The 16,793-nt window shown below is 39.1% G+C and overlaps 1 protein-coding gene across 1 annotated transcript in view; it reads right to left on the reverse strand.

Annotated features, from left to right (window-relative positions):
• The window catches only part of GRID1 (glutamate receptor, ionotropic, delta 1), a 540,147-nt gene that overhangs the window by 522,453 nt on the left and 901 nt on the right, over window positions 1-16,793 (reverse strand).

Genomic DNA, 16,793 nt, shown 5'->3' on the forward strand with positions numbered 1-16,793 from the left:
TTTCCCTAGCCAGCTGAGCATGCCATCACCTGTGAGAAGATCACCTGTGTATGTGCCAAAGGGGTGTAACTTTGAGAACACTCAGCATTCCTTCGATTCTGTTCATGGTGCAGCTCTGTCTTTGCAATTACTTTCCCATGGGCTGTACCTTTCAAAAATAGGGACTCAGTTCCCACACAGGCAAAGCAGACAGTGTCTGCTTTGAACCATTAAGCAGAGACAGCTCACATCACCTCAGCAGTTTAAGCAGAATTGAATTTTGATGCCACGAGGATAAGAGGTTGTTTCTGGCCAAGTCCAGGCTGCTTCTGTCACAGAAAAGAAATAAGAAAACCACAGGTGAAGTCCCAGTGGTGCACTCAGGTGAGCAGAACCTATTATTCCTGGTGTCAGGTGAGAGAGGATGGAAAATATGAGAAGGGGTGCTCCTTCTCTGCCCCCAGCAACAGCTGCCTTTCCCACATCCCAGCCCTTCTCATGGGGCAGCCACAACAGTTGGCAAGCCTCACAGAGCAGTCAAATTCATCACTAGAACTAAAGCTGATGGTACTCTTGCAGGCACTTGTCCCAGAGAGTTACATCCGTTGCACGTGCCTTCAGCCACTATGCCTTTAAGCACATGCATGTGAGAAGTTCCTCCCATGTGCAAGACGTGCCTGTGGAAGGATCAAGTATCATATTTCAGAAATACATGCAAAAGATTTCAAGTGACTGCAATAAACATAAGCAATATACCAATTTAATTGCTTTGTAGTGTAAGATGCCCACTATTGAGGCTGAAGAGCTAAGCTAACTTGGAAGGAAAGAAGAAATGAAACGCATCCCAAAGCAGATTCTCATGTATATGCCAAGCTTTGCTACACATGGCAGGGCAAAGGTGATAAAGTTGCATCCTGCACCTACAGATAACCCTAGGACTGGGTCTGGTTCATTGTCACAGGACTTGCATTGCATTGGTCACAGGTCATGTCTAAATGCATGTGAGCCTGGAAAGCTTTTCTATGCACAAATTCTCAGCAGGCTTGTAAAAAAAAAACTGTCATTTGCACTATTTAAAATCAGAGTTGCCATGGGGTTATGTGTGGTCTAGAAGCCCAACTATAATGTGTCTGAGGATCAAGCCAGGTAAGAATTCACACGGTTCTTGTTGCTTATAAGGTTATGCTTTCAGATCTCTCTGAACAAAAAGAAAGCAGGTTGTGGTCCTCACACTAGGCTTCTATGAATTGAACAACACTACGGAAACATTTAATAAATTTAATAAAGTAGAGCAGAAAATCATTACTGCGTACAGTGATTTCTTGGAGAGATTTATTCGTATTTCTGAAAAAAAAGTTAAGTTCCTTAAAACCCTCACATAAATAATCCTTTTTATTTTTGATTTTGGTAAATGGCCTGAGTTTTTACAAAATCACCAAATAGCTACTGTATGCTATTAATGGCAACAAACATACTCAACTTCAAAACTTCACATGCAATATACAGAAGGAAGTACTTCCAAGGAATTTGCTGCAATCAGTTCAAATGAGGCAGATGGGTAGGAATATGCAACTCCTATGATTCAGAGTTAGTGCCAATATAGACTACGATATTAGATGTACTCAGCGACATTGCTATACGAGAGAGGTCCCATTGTAGTGCGTTGCATTAACAGCAGCAAAACCCTTGAGAATTTTCCAGGCCTTGTCAGCCCTGACTGCTTTGATGAACAGTATAAACAGAAGATGAAATAATCACTCACTAGTTTACAAGCACTGAAGTACAGCTATTAAAGATTTCTAGTCTGCATTATGACAGTGGCACAGTCATGCTTGGCAAACAGGCCAATATCTGAGCTTATGACTGTCAGACATCCCAAATTCCCACATTCATTTTATATCTCTGAGGCTTATACCTCCAAAGACCTAGGGTGCTCCTCCTTAACACTGTATTTCCCTACAGAAAACAACTGAGAGTAGCAAATTCAAGGGGGGTGTTCATCTGCTTGTCACCACTTAGCTAACGGTTTGTCATTCAAGAACATCAGTCAATTTTTCTAGTCTTTGCAGTTAATGATAAGACAAACCCTCGGTACTTAAAACAAAGATTTAACAGACCATTTTAAGGAAACTAAACAGCACCAAGTTAATGACTGAGCATACTTATGCTCCACGCCTCGGGGACAAAGCCGGAAGAAACATCTGGGTCACTGATTCCAATTCTCTGCAATCACAGGAAAATACAATCAAGGGGTCATGAACACACTAGTCCTGTGAACACCAAGGATTATTTCTTAAATCTTACACCACTGGTTTCAACTTGTGCTTCACAGACCAATCTAAGCAATTAAAAAAAAAAACAAACCACAACAAACAAAAACAGAAGTCTGTCATCAGTAGATTTAAATTATCACCCCTCTCAGGAACTTTTCCAGAGGTACAGAAATAAAAAAAAAACAACTTGAAAACAACTGCCCTACAGCCATCCCAAAGTCTACAGTAAGAGGCAAAAGGCCAGAACTACAATGCAACTCAAAAGGAGAGCAGATGAAATAAAAGCTGCCATGCTGGCCGAAACAATATTAAGAAATGTGTTATGTCAAATAGTTCAGACAATCCTAAGAAATGGATCACAACCCACACAACGCAGAGAGTAAAAAAAAAAAATAAGATGCAGGTCCCCACTTATCTCACCAGGGAGAAAAATTCCTCCACGAGTCTAGTTTAACCCATTTCTGGTTTAAGCAAATGCAGTCTAGCAATAAGAGAACTAATCAATAGCTGCACCAGCCTAATATATCAAATATCCCGTCACTTCCTTTGGCCAGTCTGGTACTTTGGGTGATCAAAGGATGACAGTGAAGAGAGTGAAGAGAGTGAAAGGAAGGGAGGGAAGGGAGGGAAGGGAGGGAAGGAAGGGAGGGAATGAAGCGAAAGACTACCATACACCTTAAACTACATTTCAAGAGCTAGATCCCTTCTTGGGCCCTACAGACAAGTCAGAAGGAGGCATGAAGTATGTGATAACACTACATGAGCACTGGGAAGAGGAACTCCAATTGCAGGGACACCTACAGAGGTCACAAACAAAGTTTTGTCCTCCTTGTTCAGGAGTACAGCTTGGCAAGCACATGAGAAACCGCATTGGGAGCCCCATTTCTCTTCAGCTAGCAATTCTCATTCACCAGCAACCAGAGTTAGAGTCAAACTTCCACAATTTAAAACTTAATCCAGGATCAGCATCCAGAAAATCAATTGACCTTTCTCTGTATATCAAGATAACTAATACTCTCAACAAGTTTACTTCCTATATTAATACTTTTCTATAGAAAAAGATATAAAATAAGTTTCTTGTAAAATCTCATCAAAGAGAGAATATAATTATGGGGAGAATGGAATAATTCTTTTTTAAGCCAATATATCCATCTTGAGACAACCTTCAATATACTTTAGAACATTTCAAGCAATTTTATCAGCATTTAGGAAGGAAAAAGAACGCCTTGAGGCCAGCCCTGTCAGCAAATATTTCCCATCTTCAGCTTAAATTTCAATATTATTCTAGATGAATGCATTGCAGGCACACTTTTTTAAAGCACGATGAACACTCTATGACATTGATGGCCACACTTTTCCCATGCGAGCCATTATTAGCAAATATGGATACCCCGGAAAAAAGGTAACTGTTAATCGTTTGGAAAGAACATAGACACACTTCATACTAACAACCTCTCATTAAGAAACTCAAAGGACTTTTTTTTAAGTTAGATTTATGAGACCAAGACCAAAGTACATCTGCATTTGTCTGTCTCTGTGGTTTCATGAAGATAATGACTTTGTCATATCTGTTAGAAAACTTCTGGCCAAAAGCTAAAATAATTGGAAGTATTTTTTTTTTTAAACTTCCCTATAGCATCACCAGAAATACTAAAAAAATGAAAGAGTTGCAAAGTTCACCTATCAACAGACCTTTCTTCAGAAGGGATTTCGTTTTCCCTCATGCATGCTTGTTTGAGCTTTAGACCAGCTTTCTCAGCTGGTTTGCATTTTATCAACGGTATCAAAAGTTTTTCTATCAATTCTCAAGCTCTTTATTAACATTGTAATAACATGCTAAATCTTGAAGATCCCATTTAAAATTCTCAGCTTCCAAGTGCATTTTCCAAAGGCCCTAGGACATATGACGATTTCCCAGTTAATCTAATAATCTGACAAGCTCTTTGCAAGTCATACATTCAAAGTAGCCCTGAAGAGATGGAGATACATTTTTAAAAGATGGGACTCTCTATATCCATGTATTTATTTGTAGTTCCTAAGTCCAATATACCTCACCAGCAAAGTAGCTGGGAATAGATTTAAACAGCAAATTGACACAAGCCTTCATCTTGCCTTAAGGCACTTTCCAGGGGCACTGGAGCCAACAGAGTCTTTCCAGCTGTCACTATGCTGTTCTACATTCAAAGAAACTCCTCCTATTTCTTCTTCAGCCTCAAAGAGAATGATCTTACCTTATTAGTTCACCAAGTTGTCCCAGGAAGTGAACTGAGCGATGCAGGCTCATGCTTTTTTCTGCCTTGATTGTCTTGTGACTGAGTTTAACTTGAATTCAACTAGATAAAGTGTCGTGTGTATGTACGATACATATTTTTTCTCTAGGGCCTTGTACGGTGGTTCTCTGGTCTCATGAGCTACATTTTACAGTGTACAAATTTTACAGTTAACTTACACTCCATGCACAGGTTTGGTATAGAGGTAAACTACACCCTTGGGCAACTAGCAGTGCTATTTCTGGGGAAAAAAAACAAACCCACAACAAAACAAAAAACAAAACACAACCCAAAACCCCAACTTTATACATTATACATCTGTCACAAGCTACAGAATGTAAGTTTTTATCCCTTGCAAGCCCAAAAGAACATCAACATTTTAAAGCACATTTTCTCTTTTTACAAACACAAGAGACACAAAATAATCTATTTCCATATTAATTACCCCACATAATAGCTTATTCTTTTTTTTTTTAGAGAAAATAAATTTCAGAGCCAAAACATCACACGCATGCTGCTCCAAGCCTTCCTCTGATAGCTTCTTTTGAGAGATGTGCCCCTTCCACTGACTCAACACAACCCTTTACAACTTCTCGGGGCAAGAGACAAGACTCCAGTTTACAAATAATCTCCCTACAGCCCAGCAACAATAAAAGACCATTTAGCAAGATTAGCAAAATCCAGTTCAGAGCCCCATTGCTGACCTGAGTGCAGGACACAAACTCCCATCTTTGATCAACAAACTATTTTTTGCATACCCATCAGGTGCTCTTCTGCAAGTTGAGCCGCCTAAAGGGCAATGTCTCTTTGAAGATAATTAGCACAAGAAAGAAAATCAAAAGGCATTAAAATTATGACAATACATAATGTGCCTTCTAGTTCATGGACATTTTATGAAGTATTTTTTGACCAAATTACCATTTTAGTCTGAATGCACTTAACTGGCAGCATTGCCAGAATGCCCTATAGCAAATATAACTGACTACTGTTGTAATTTCTTTTTTACATTCATGATATTTTGCCATTCTTTAGAGCTACTGTGATGCTCTAGAGGAACATCTCTGGCTTCTTGTCCATGCATGTTCTCCATTCCCTTATGATGTCAGAGATAGATCGCTTTAAAGGTTAAAATCTCAAATAAAATAGAAAAGAGAGGGAGATTACCCATCATATCAGTGAAAGCAGGATGAGAGACTTAACTCTGTAACACAAACCCCAGGCTCACTGCAGCAGGTAACATAGATGAAGCTGTGTGAAACTTAAAGGTTTCCCCTGGTAGTCACTGAAAGGCAGTAAGTCTCCCAGAGACACACATTTCAGTTCCATAATGCAGTTCCACTTCTTTTAATGTAAATGGAAAAGACAAAACCTTAGTTTACTCATGTAGATATAGTAACCATTCACAAACCTTAGAATATGCTCTGAAAAACATCTGTGTACTGCTGCCAACAGATGCTGTCATCATGATGATTAAAATGCAATGGAAATAGAATAATCCAGCAAATCACAAAAAGCATGTTCATAAAATCTATTGCATTGAGCAGTGGCAGGGAAGAGGGAACTATGGGGGGGAACACCATGCTACCAAACAAGAGAAGGCAGGTAAGAAAGACATCAGAATTTGGATAAATAGTTTATATTTACAAATTCACTAGGAAGCAGAATGATGAATCTGCTGTCCATATAAAATGGGGCATGGCTGGAAGTGAGGAGGTGGCTCTGAAAAAGACAATGAGAGACAGGAAAGTATGTGTCTCGCCAGCTAGATGCCTTTGAGAAACTGGTGTTCTGGTGAAGACCCCAGGCATAAAGATACCAGCGACAACAATATGGTCCCTGACTTGGCAGTAAGTCACTAAGAATAAACCAAATGGATAACAGAAGGAAGCCCTTCCTGAGATAAATATTAGGCTACTGAAAAAAAATCTAATGAAAGACGGCAAAATGCCTTCTGAGAACTAGGATTGCAGATTTGATTAAAAAGAATCAGGCATCACTAGCCATTGCATTGCCCAGACGGGTCTGATTTTTAGCTAACATTAAGTTTTATTTTTAAGCAACTGAGTAAGAGCAAAGAGGATACACCATGGTCACAAAAATGTTAACTGCCCTCAACACATGACAAGGCAGTAAGCCTTTAGAAACCCATTCGTGAACCAATTTTGCCACACCAGTGCCATTGCCAAGAGCAGAGAAGGGAGGGAAAGATGATTCCAGCCACCTGCTTTAAGAAGGCTGGTTGTAATCACACTTGGCAACAGCACTTCTGCTTGCCTGCGCAGCTGACTTTGTGAGTACCCATCCAGAGGCAAGGCAAGACCCCACCAGCTGCCAAAGCATTGTAACGTATTTAACGGGTGTGCTAACTCGTGGCTGAGGATACTGCTTCTCTAGAACCTCGCTGCAAGACCTTCCTCCTAAGTGTTCCCTAAAAGTTACCACACACAGTCCATCAGCTCCCTTACAATTTGTTGGGGTTTTTTTTAAAGAAAAGAAAAGAAAAAAAAAAAAAGCTAGGCAGTGCTGAAATGTGAAATTACTTGTCATGTGGACTATACAACGCTTTAATCCAGATACAGGCACTCTCATTTCAAGCTACTCTGGACAAGTGACTTTCTACATGCAGAGGATCAGTCAACCTCAACTTCTGCTAGACCATATCTTTCCCCATCTTGTCCTGTGAGCACATTTTGGAAATGCCTTTTCTTCTCTCTGGAAGGGCAATGTCTGCCACGGGCTGATTATTTGCAGACTGATTACTTGCGAACGCTGTGACACCCCTGCCCTTCTCCAGCCTCTTTAAAAATCCAGACCCATACTGTGCAAGCATCTCACTCAGACCAGATGAAGCATGGGCTTTTTTCCGTTTCTGTTTGGGTCACTAAGCCCTACCTATATCAAAAAAACTGCTACATCCACAGTAACTGAAGTACTTCAGGACAAAAGCAAGCTGAAAGAAAAGAAAAGAAAAGAAAAGTTTCGGTAAAAATAAACTTAAAGCAGATAATTGGGTTGTTCCCTTTTATTTTTTGTGCACTTCAACATCCTAGCCCTCTATGTTTGACCCTTGCAGACATTACATCCTAAGTTCCTTTACTCTGAGTCTCTCAGATAACTATTCTCATTCCAAAAATATCCTCAAGTAGGATAGAAAATGGACAAAACATCAGTCCTTTAAATTAAAATATAGCTAATATTCCACACAAGACAACTCCATACCAGAGTTTTCCTTGGAGTTCTAAAGCATTTTTTAAATAAACACAAAATTAAGTCAAGGGTTTGCAAACACGCAGAAAAGACACTGAAAGGCTCTGCCTCCCATAAACCAACTCCTCCTTCCACCATCCCAAGTTTTACCTTCATCCAGGAGCAGAGAGGTTAAGAAAACAAAGGGCTACGGAAATGCTGCTCTAGGTCATTACACAGTTTCTCCACTGAAAGTATTACCAAGCAGCAAATAATTGGTATTTCCTAAATATCAAGTAATGGTATAAAGCAGAGTCATCTGCCCGCTGACAAAGACAATTCTCTTTAACTTTACAAACGTTTGCTTATATGGAAAATCCTTTTATTCACTTTCTAAATAAGAACAAACCAGATTGTCAATGAGATTTTGAGGATATTGAAAGTATACCATCAGCAATGCCACTAGTTAAAATCTCAAAGACTCAGACAGGTAAGTTAAAAAGCAGAGGATTAAATGACTGGACTGAGACACAGCATACATAATGAGAGCTCAGACCCACTAGGAGTCTTTTGGTTTGAGCTTGTTGTATTTTTGAAGACAGAAACTCATTTTTTGGATATTATTCTGTTGAATATAGGGGGGGGGGAAATGTTTTCTTGCTGTCCTTTTACTCCTTCTATGAAAGGTTGCTAAGGGAATGGTTCTGAGTAAGGTCAAGCAGTAGAAACCCTGCTGTGTGTTTTAGTGCAGCCAAACACCACTTGAAATTAATGCCTCTTGGGTTTTTTTACCTTTAAGCACTGGCCCTTAGTACTTTCCAGCATTAATTCTTACTGCATATCTGAATAAAGAATATAATAGGCAAAAGGAAAAAAATGGGCAGGCGCCAAGATGCCACAACAGGGTCAAAGGAATGGAACTTCACAGAAGCAGGGCTAGTATAGACAGCCCCTTTCTGACAAGACAAACCTTTCAGGCTATAAAATGCACTCCAAACCTGCAAACCTCAATGCAGTTTCAAGCACAGCAATCAGGTCTACAAATTATAATTAAATGCAAGCTACGAGGAAAAACATAAAAGAAACCTTTTCAACATATTTCTCATTTCAGATATTTATTGCCTTAAAGTTATGTAAATGAAAGGAATTTTGGCATATTAGCATATCATTATTATCTGCCTTTGAAATGATTACAGATCTACATATGATATAAAATGAGGTTCTCAAAATGTTGCACGCTATTTAATGGTCTCACTTCAATTTTCTCATGGACAAGAATCCTAATAACCGAAGAGCTACACTAACGATCAGCATTAGCTGCCTCCTTTCCTCAGTGAAGAGTGAAATAGAAGGGATTATCAGGATGGCACCTAGATTTCAACTTCAGAGCTGACACATTCTTGTGTAAGGTAGCCTGCATAACTTGTATGTGCCCTGTGCGTAAAATGTTTTATTCCTTGGTCTGAAACTTGGCCTCTTTCAACAGATTTCCAAATGGAAAGAACCACACAGCATTTCTGTATGTACGAAAAATCACTGCAAATTCTATTACATCAAAAAACCTGTCAAAATGCAAAACTGAACATTTAAGCCATTCTTCAAAATCATGAATTCAAATATCTGTAAATTAGGGAAAAATCTCTTGCCAGAAAAGCAATAGCTGTGCAGGCCATTTCTGTTCTAACAGGGCACGTTCAGATAAACAAAAATACCTGCTAAAAAAAAAACTAATTTCATATACTTGTAAGACTTACACAGCAGTATGATTCCAACAATGCATTCTACGTAAATTTTTTCTGAGGGGCAAATGAAAAAACACCTCTACAAATGAGATGACAGAGAAAAATATAGACACAGCAGGAATTCCCCTCAGAGGGAATTTATATGAATGAATGTATGAAAAACATTTTGATCCTTGCCTAAAAAGTGAATAAGAGTTTAACTATGGTTCCTCTGAAATGGCAAAAAGTTAAATCTGAAGTATTTCAGCCACAGTCTTAGCATGCTATAGTCTTACCATCAGGTACTATCATAGTTGTATAACTAGGGTTTGTTTTGATTTCTTTCCAGTAAATAACTATGGTAAGCCATGAACAGTTTTATAAACATGATGACATCCCCCCTGTTCAAAGAATGTGTAGTTCTAATTTCTTTCACTATATGGCTCAGCCATAGCATCATAAATCACATCAAAATATTAAATTCATCTCATTCTGCAAGTATGAAGATGTAATTTAAAATGTAATACTTAGACAGTCAATCCTCTAATCATCTGTAGCTGGAAGATTCAGAACACAGAAAGGCTCAAGGCATATTCCCTGCTGGACACATTACAGTAAGTCTAGCAATTAAATTATTTGTATGGGGTATATGGGCATGCATGTATATGCATTTATACAGATTGTATTTCAGAATTTAGGATCATTTTCTTTAGCCAGTATTTTAACTAGATCGGGTTTTGTATACTCATTTAACATTTACAGATCCTCCTCCACAGTAATGACTGCGAAAAGCTGCCACAGACAAAGCAAGCACTCAGAAAATTATTTTCTTCAAGAAAAAAAAAATTAAAAGAGAAACAGAAGGAAAATCTTTAACCCTGAAACACATTAGCTAATATTTTTATGAACACTGCTTATTTCTGATCTTTTAGGATAATTTCTAGCATGCTAGTTAATGATGTAGCATATTTTCTATAAAGGAATCCTAGAATAAGAAACCCAGCTGCAGCTCCTTGATAAATGATCGGCAGCAGGATCAGTGGGGAAGACTATTACGTACTGAAAAAGAATTGTAGCCTAACCTTCAGCTGCTCTTGTGTGCGAGACCCTTAAAATAGATGGGTGGCCCAGACCCTACATGGAAATAAAAGTCTGCAAGTCTGCATATTAGAAGAGAGAGAAGAACAGCTTAACCTGTTATGCAGATGGAGGGAGTGAAAAAAATCTTTCAGGCAAAATAAAAACCTTTTAACTGCAAAGCATGAAAATAACAAGGGATTCCCTATCATCCCGCAGCAAGCAGAGGCTGAGACACCTCCTGTGTCAGGCTAAGCACACCACCTCCCCATCACCAGCCTCCACCAAGGTGGGGTTGGACTCTGTGCTCCAAACAGGTCCAATCCATGCTGTTGGTGTTCCCACCAAATAAAAAAAAAAAAAAAAAACAAAAAAAAAAAAAAAAAAATCAAAAAAAAAAAAAAAAAAAAAAAAAAAAAAAAAAAACCCGAAAAAAAAACGAAAAAACAAACCAAGAAAAAACCTCTCTACCCTGGCATGCTAAGCTGTGAGCCCACAGCAGCACCTCCTTCTTCCCCCAACTCCTCACTGCCTGCTGCACCCCGATGCACAGCACTGTCTGGAGCTCGCTCTCCAGGCAGCTCAGCCCCAGCCTGAAGCTATGGGATCTTCTGCAAAAGCAGGTAATGTGGCTGGGATGGAACTAACCCCAGTACAGCCTGGAAAAAAAACCCAAGCCACAGCAGGGATGCCTTTCAGAGGGACTGCCTCCAGAAAGTACAAAATATTTTGCACCAGCAGTTAAACTATGACCAGAACCCAAACAGATGTGGCTACAAAGTAACAAATCACCAGGGTAATGAAGCAACAAAACAAACCATGTTTGCCCACAGGTTGTAACCTGCCTCCAACCCCAGCACCGAACGGACTCCTTATGGGCTCCTGACTCCTCTCCTTCGACTGAAGACATCTGCAGGTCCCTGCTTTCAGCACAACAAAAACACAAGAATGGGAAGAGATGGACGTTTTAATTTGTAGTTTTCTTCAGCTCTGCAAAACACACAGAGCCACGCAACTATAGAGCATAAAAACACAAGCACAATGAGATGACAGTATCACAGATGTCTTCACTGTGGCAGTCCTTAACAAGTCTTGGTCTGGTCTCAGAGGGCACAAGGAGGTAAAACTGTTACGCACATTCACCCCACTGAGTAACAGCTTTTAACTGCATCAGACTAGTAGGAAAAACGTGTAGTTGCACAGCAAGACCTCTCTGACCATGGCAGGGAACCCCTACCTACACTCTTTCTGGTTGTTTTTCAAAAAGTGTTGAAAGCTTAGATTAAAACTAGGGGGAAAAAAATGCACGTAACAATATGTTCTTTCTGGAGAGCTCAGAGTTCATCTGTCAAAAACTTCCAACAAGACTCCCTATCCTCATGAAAACAGCGTGAAATCTGTGCTCAAGCAAGCCGTGAAAGAAGAGCGGATAGACGTAGAGTTACGTGATGATGAAAGACTCAAGAGAAACCACTGGTGAAAAATTAATTGATGCTTTATTGATATAAACCATTCCTTTGCAATTCTGGCAGATAAGAACTTTTATTTTTTATGTTTTATATTAACAATCTAGGTACAGTCTGTGATTTCTAGCTAGGCACCAAATTCCCCAATCCAGTGGAGTCAATTCAATAAAGTTTTGTTTTTAAAAAAACCCAACAATCTGTATATGCAGTATTTTATGAATTTTCCTTTGTTTGTTTGTTTGTATTTGTTATACTTCCCTTTCCTTTCTCTCTACTCTTCCATTCTGGTATTAAAACATCCTAATTCTAAAAACAACAGCCTTCATTTCTGCGGCATGTGAAACTATAGCTCAACAAAGCAAAACGTCTTACTCCTCATTTACACAAACACATATTTGACATAGCTTTACATGGTGCTGGGTCTGGGCTTACCCAATAGCAAGGGAAGGGTTATTACTGTGACCCAGGGGTATCTTTTCATGGTTGTGGTTGTCGTTAGGCCTTCCTCTTCTATATTTAACAGCCACCTAAGTTCAAATTCTCCCAACAGAGAAAACAGTCCTTTACCTGAAGCCTGAAATCTGTATTTCACCAAAAACAGGACGCAACTTCTGGCCCACCTCTGGGTTTCTAGTCAGGGACATTTGCACTGCCTTGAAATAGAGTCCCAGGTTTGCAAAAAGAGCCATGTGTAAAAATCCCAAGACACATGCATACACACAAGCAAAAAGTCACTCCGCTCCTCCACATTTCCCTACCACTGGGCAATGCATATACAAGTGTAGCTCTACTTGGGATTTTGGCCAGGCAAATAAATGCAAGAATAGCAATGAAGCCACTGAGCTCCATTCTCTGGGTCTGTATTTCATCTGAGTTATCTACACATTGATCAGCTTATACCTTCTCAACAAATAAAACTGTTAGAAAGCAACTGTGGTAGTAACTTGAAATACGTGTGCTGAGCCAAGATCGTTCAAGAACTATGCCAAGTATGTATCGTTACCAAGTCCTACAGACTATGATAAGAGATAAGATTCACTCAACAGTACACGACACAGACATCCAGAAAATCAGCAGCTCTGAGTTGCCCTGAAACCAGGGCAGTATACATGAGACTAACAATAAACCCATTTATGGAACACCATTCTTGTTCTCAAATCACGTTCTGATTTTCCAAATTTGTTCTGGTTTCCAGAGCTGACAGCATGTTAACATCAACAAGCACACACACAAGGCTGCTCAAATTAGAAACAATTCATTTGAAATTGCTATGCAGAGAGAACAGCAAGTTTCAGCTCCAGGAAAGCTCCATAGATGTGCAAGCATCATCCACCCAGAGATCCGGTTCTAAAGTTTCGCCGTTTCTCAGTAACAACTGTCTCCTTTGGATCCCTTCTCCAAAGAGCACTACAAAAGTTAAGTATTAGCTTTCCTATGCCCCTGTTTTGGCCTCCAGCTAGCTATTCCCCTTCCAAAAGCAACATTTTAAAAACTTACACCTTAGTTTTGTTTAGTTTTTAGTTTAAACATGCCATCATCTTTCAAGCCCAGCTAGAAACTTGTTTGCCACCTATATGTCATACACAAAGTCCCTTTTCAACACCAATGGCAGGCTCAAAAATCCCAAATTGAACTGAAAGTTTTAAAGTGTTTCTCATACCTTTGAGCTTATTTTGAGTTCTTGAATCACAAAAAGGTTACCACAGTACTAGCTTAAATACACACCACACACAAACAAGCGCTTATCTTGCATCTCAATCACTTAAAAAAGAAACCGAGCACATAGCTCTTTTGGAAGCAAGGATATAATTTAACATCATGTTTGTGATTTGAGCTCATTTCCTTAAAATCATATGAAAAGAACAATGATTCCCCATGTATATTTTCTCCCATGACAGTCAGTGAAAAAACAATTTTTCCCTCAAGTAATTGCCACATACATAAAAGCAACATTCTACAAATTGCGACGACTGCTTGCAAGCACAAACAGACAACGAAGTCCTATTTTATGCATACACCAGGGTCTGTTTATTCTTTACTGTTACATCCCTTGCCACTGAAATTCCTTCCACACACTTGCCACACTTTGTTATAGAATATGAGTTTGATGGGGCCAAAAACAATCTCTTTGCTTATCAGCACAACAGGATCTTGTTTCTGCAACATATATCAAAAATGAAAGACAAAGACAAAACACAATTTACACTTGTTGTTAATTGCTATTCTATGGCACCTGCCACAACCATTAACATGAGCATTCACCTAGTTTCTGAAGGAAAAGGATCTCTGAATTTTATTTACCTATTTCAGTCACCAGAAACTATCACAATAGTGCCCTTCTCTCTCTAAAGCAAAGTCCGTAAAACTTTTCTTCAGAATTTTGTGACACTTCTCAGCACCTTCCAGCATTGAAAATTACTCCACTGATGAAAGGCAGGGTATCTCCTGTTTGGCCTTTAGTTCTGCAAATGCACTGCTCCTACTGAGAAAACTCTACAGTTACTACTCTTCCATGCTTCCTATCCATGCAAAAGTTCTCTAACTGCACAATAAATGCCGGGTCAAATGCATGTTAAAAATTATCTCCATCAGTAATTAGTCTTGTTGCTGTAAAATAGACCTTGTTACCTGTAGGGATGACTTTCCATAATTTTACCAGCATGGTATCATCGAAATGAAGGTCCTTGCTTGCGGCACTCTAAAAAGGACTTAAGGAATAACTTACAATGTCATCTCACAAGACTGTGCAAAAGATGCTTCAAATAAAAACAATATTTGTGATTGGTTTGACTGTGTGAACTATTCTGGTGGTGGTATCACAATGTTCTATTTTTATTCCAGATTGTTTTTAACTGAAAAAAGTTCCATCACTATGAAACTAATGCTTACAACATTGATTTCCATGGCGCTGCCTAGAAAAGACACTACAGAAGAATAATGTGGGTGTCAGGGCACTTTATGTAGCAGCAGCAAGAGTCTGCAGTCCGGGCAGCAGATTTGCTCCAAGTTATTTTGATTACTATACGCAATATTCTACCGAAATGAGCAGGACATCCGTACAGTGAAATACAATGAGCCTTTGAATAGTCAGAATGACATCAAGTAACACCAGGCAGAGAGATGCTGCTCAGTAAGAACAGCCCAGCAACTTGTACGTCCTGTGGATCACTCTGTCAGTGTGTTGTAAGACAGTTTCAAAAGTAGGAAATTAAATCTTAAATAAAAAAAGACCTGATCTGAACCAACAAAACAAGCCAGGAAATTGAGCAAAGCTGATGCTCTTCTCTTAGCTTTCACTCTGTGGCAAGGTTTTACTCACAGATAGGATCATTTTGCAGTCCTCCCAAAAGAGGACACATTGATATGCCTAATGAAGTACTGACAGAGAACAATTTCTCTTTGGAATTGTGAACATTCATCAACCACTTCCTTAATTCTCCAGTATGAGATCAGTTCATCAAAGAGCAATTCTAGTTGCAATGTACACATGAGCCCTGAAAGAGCATCCTGGAAGGGATAGAAGGAAATGTCTTCATTTACATATAACCAGGTAGCATAAAGATTCTGTATCAAAAAGATTAAAAATCTGACCAGACTCTTTTCTGTAGCTTCAGCATGGATTTTCAACTGAGAAATTGTTTTCGTAGTAGTCTTCACAAATGCAAACTAATCTCCAAAGTTAGCAAATAAACCACTTTTTAAAAAAATAATAAATAATCCTACTAGATCAGGAAGAATCCTCCAGTTGGTCAGGCTTTTCTGCTTTCAACAAAACTGAGCAAAGGGACTCTGTCCACAAGACTGTCAGCTCAGATCCCAGGGCATTCAGATAGTTTCATAAAGTTTTACTTCTGAGAAGAGACATTGTTGAAAGCAATTGTTCAGCCAGCCAACTACTGTCACTTCCATGAATATGAATAAGCTCCAATATAGGACACTGAGCTTTTGCAAATGTAAGAAGAACCAATTGTTCAGAGTTAATCTTTGCCAATAAATCAACCCGCCATTATTTAGAGACTTTTATTTTCCTCTGGTGTCTATGTGGGTGGAGCTTTGTTTTAAAGTCCCCTTCTTCCCATTTTCATAAATATTTTTTCCTACCACCTTGCTAAGCTTTCAGAGCAGCAGGAGGAATCCTATTGTTAATAGGATCAGGCCCTTGAAAAGGTATATATTGCTGTTTCTCCTGTATGTGCATGATATTAACTAGCACTTACTCTAAGGAAAAAAAAAAGCAGAAGAAATTGTTCAGTGTTCATGAAAATTAACATTTGGTGTAATTTTGTAGCCATAATTTGCATGTACACAACTTAGACATAAATACATATGGATTAATGCAAATTTTCATACAGGGGAAGATTCACTCTGTGCTCTGTAAAACTAAGGGTAAGGCTGGTGATGAATCATTTTTTTAAATATTCTAGTCTGGGTATATAAATAGCTCTCAGTTTCTAGAATAATTACTACTGAAAAACACAGCTTCTGAAATAACCTAGGCCATAATTAACCTTGGCTTCATTAAATCCCAAATAATATCTTTTTAAAGTCTTATTTGTAAAGGCAAGCTGATTAATTTAAACGTTTCCTTTTGGAAAAAAAAAAAAAAAAAAAGAAAAAAAAACCTAATTGAAATGATTTACCTACGTAGCTACTTGTCAGATCTTGTAAACTCTGGGAAGGTTTTCAGCCGGCAACTCAACTACCTTGCCCTCTCCCCAGCCACCCGGGAGGGAGCTCCTCTCTCACGGAGGGTCCCGCTGTCGCCGCCGGCCGCCCCAGCTCTGCTTCCCCTTGGGGGGGGGAGGGGGCAGATGCGCAGGG

This window comes from Charadrius vociferus, unplaced genomic scaffold (assembly GCF_000708025.1).
Source record: "Charadrius vociferus isolate BGI_N301 unplaced genomic scaffold, ASM70802v2 scaffold429, whole genome shotgun sequence".
Lineage (NCBI taxonomy): Eukaryota > Metazoa > Chordata > Aves > Charadriiformes > Charadriidae > Charadrius > Charadrius vociferus.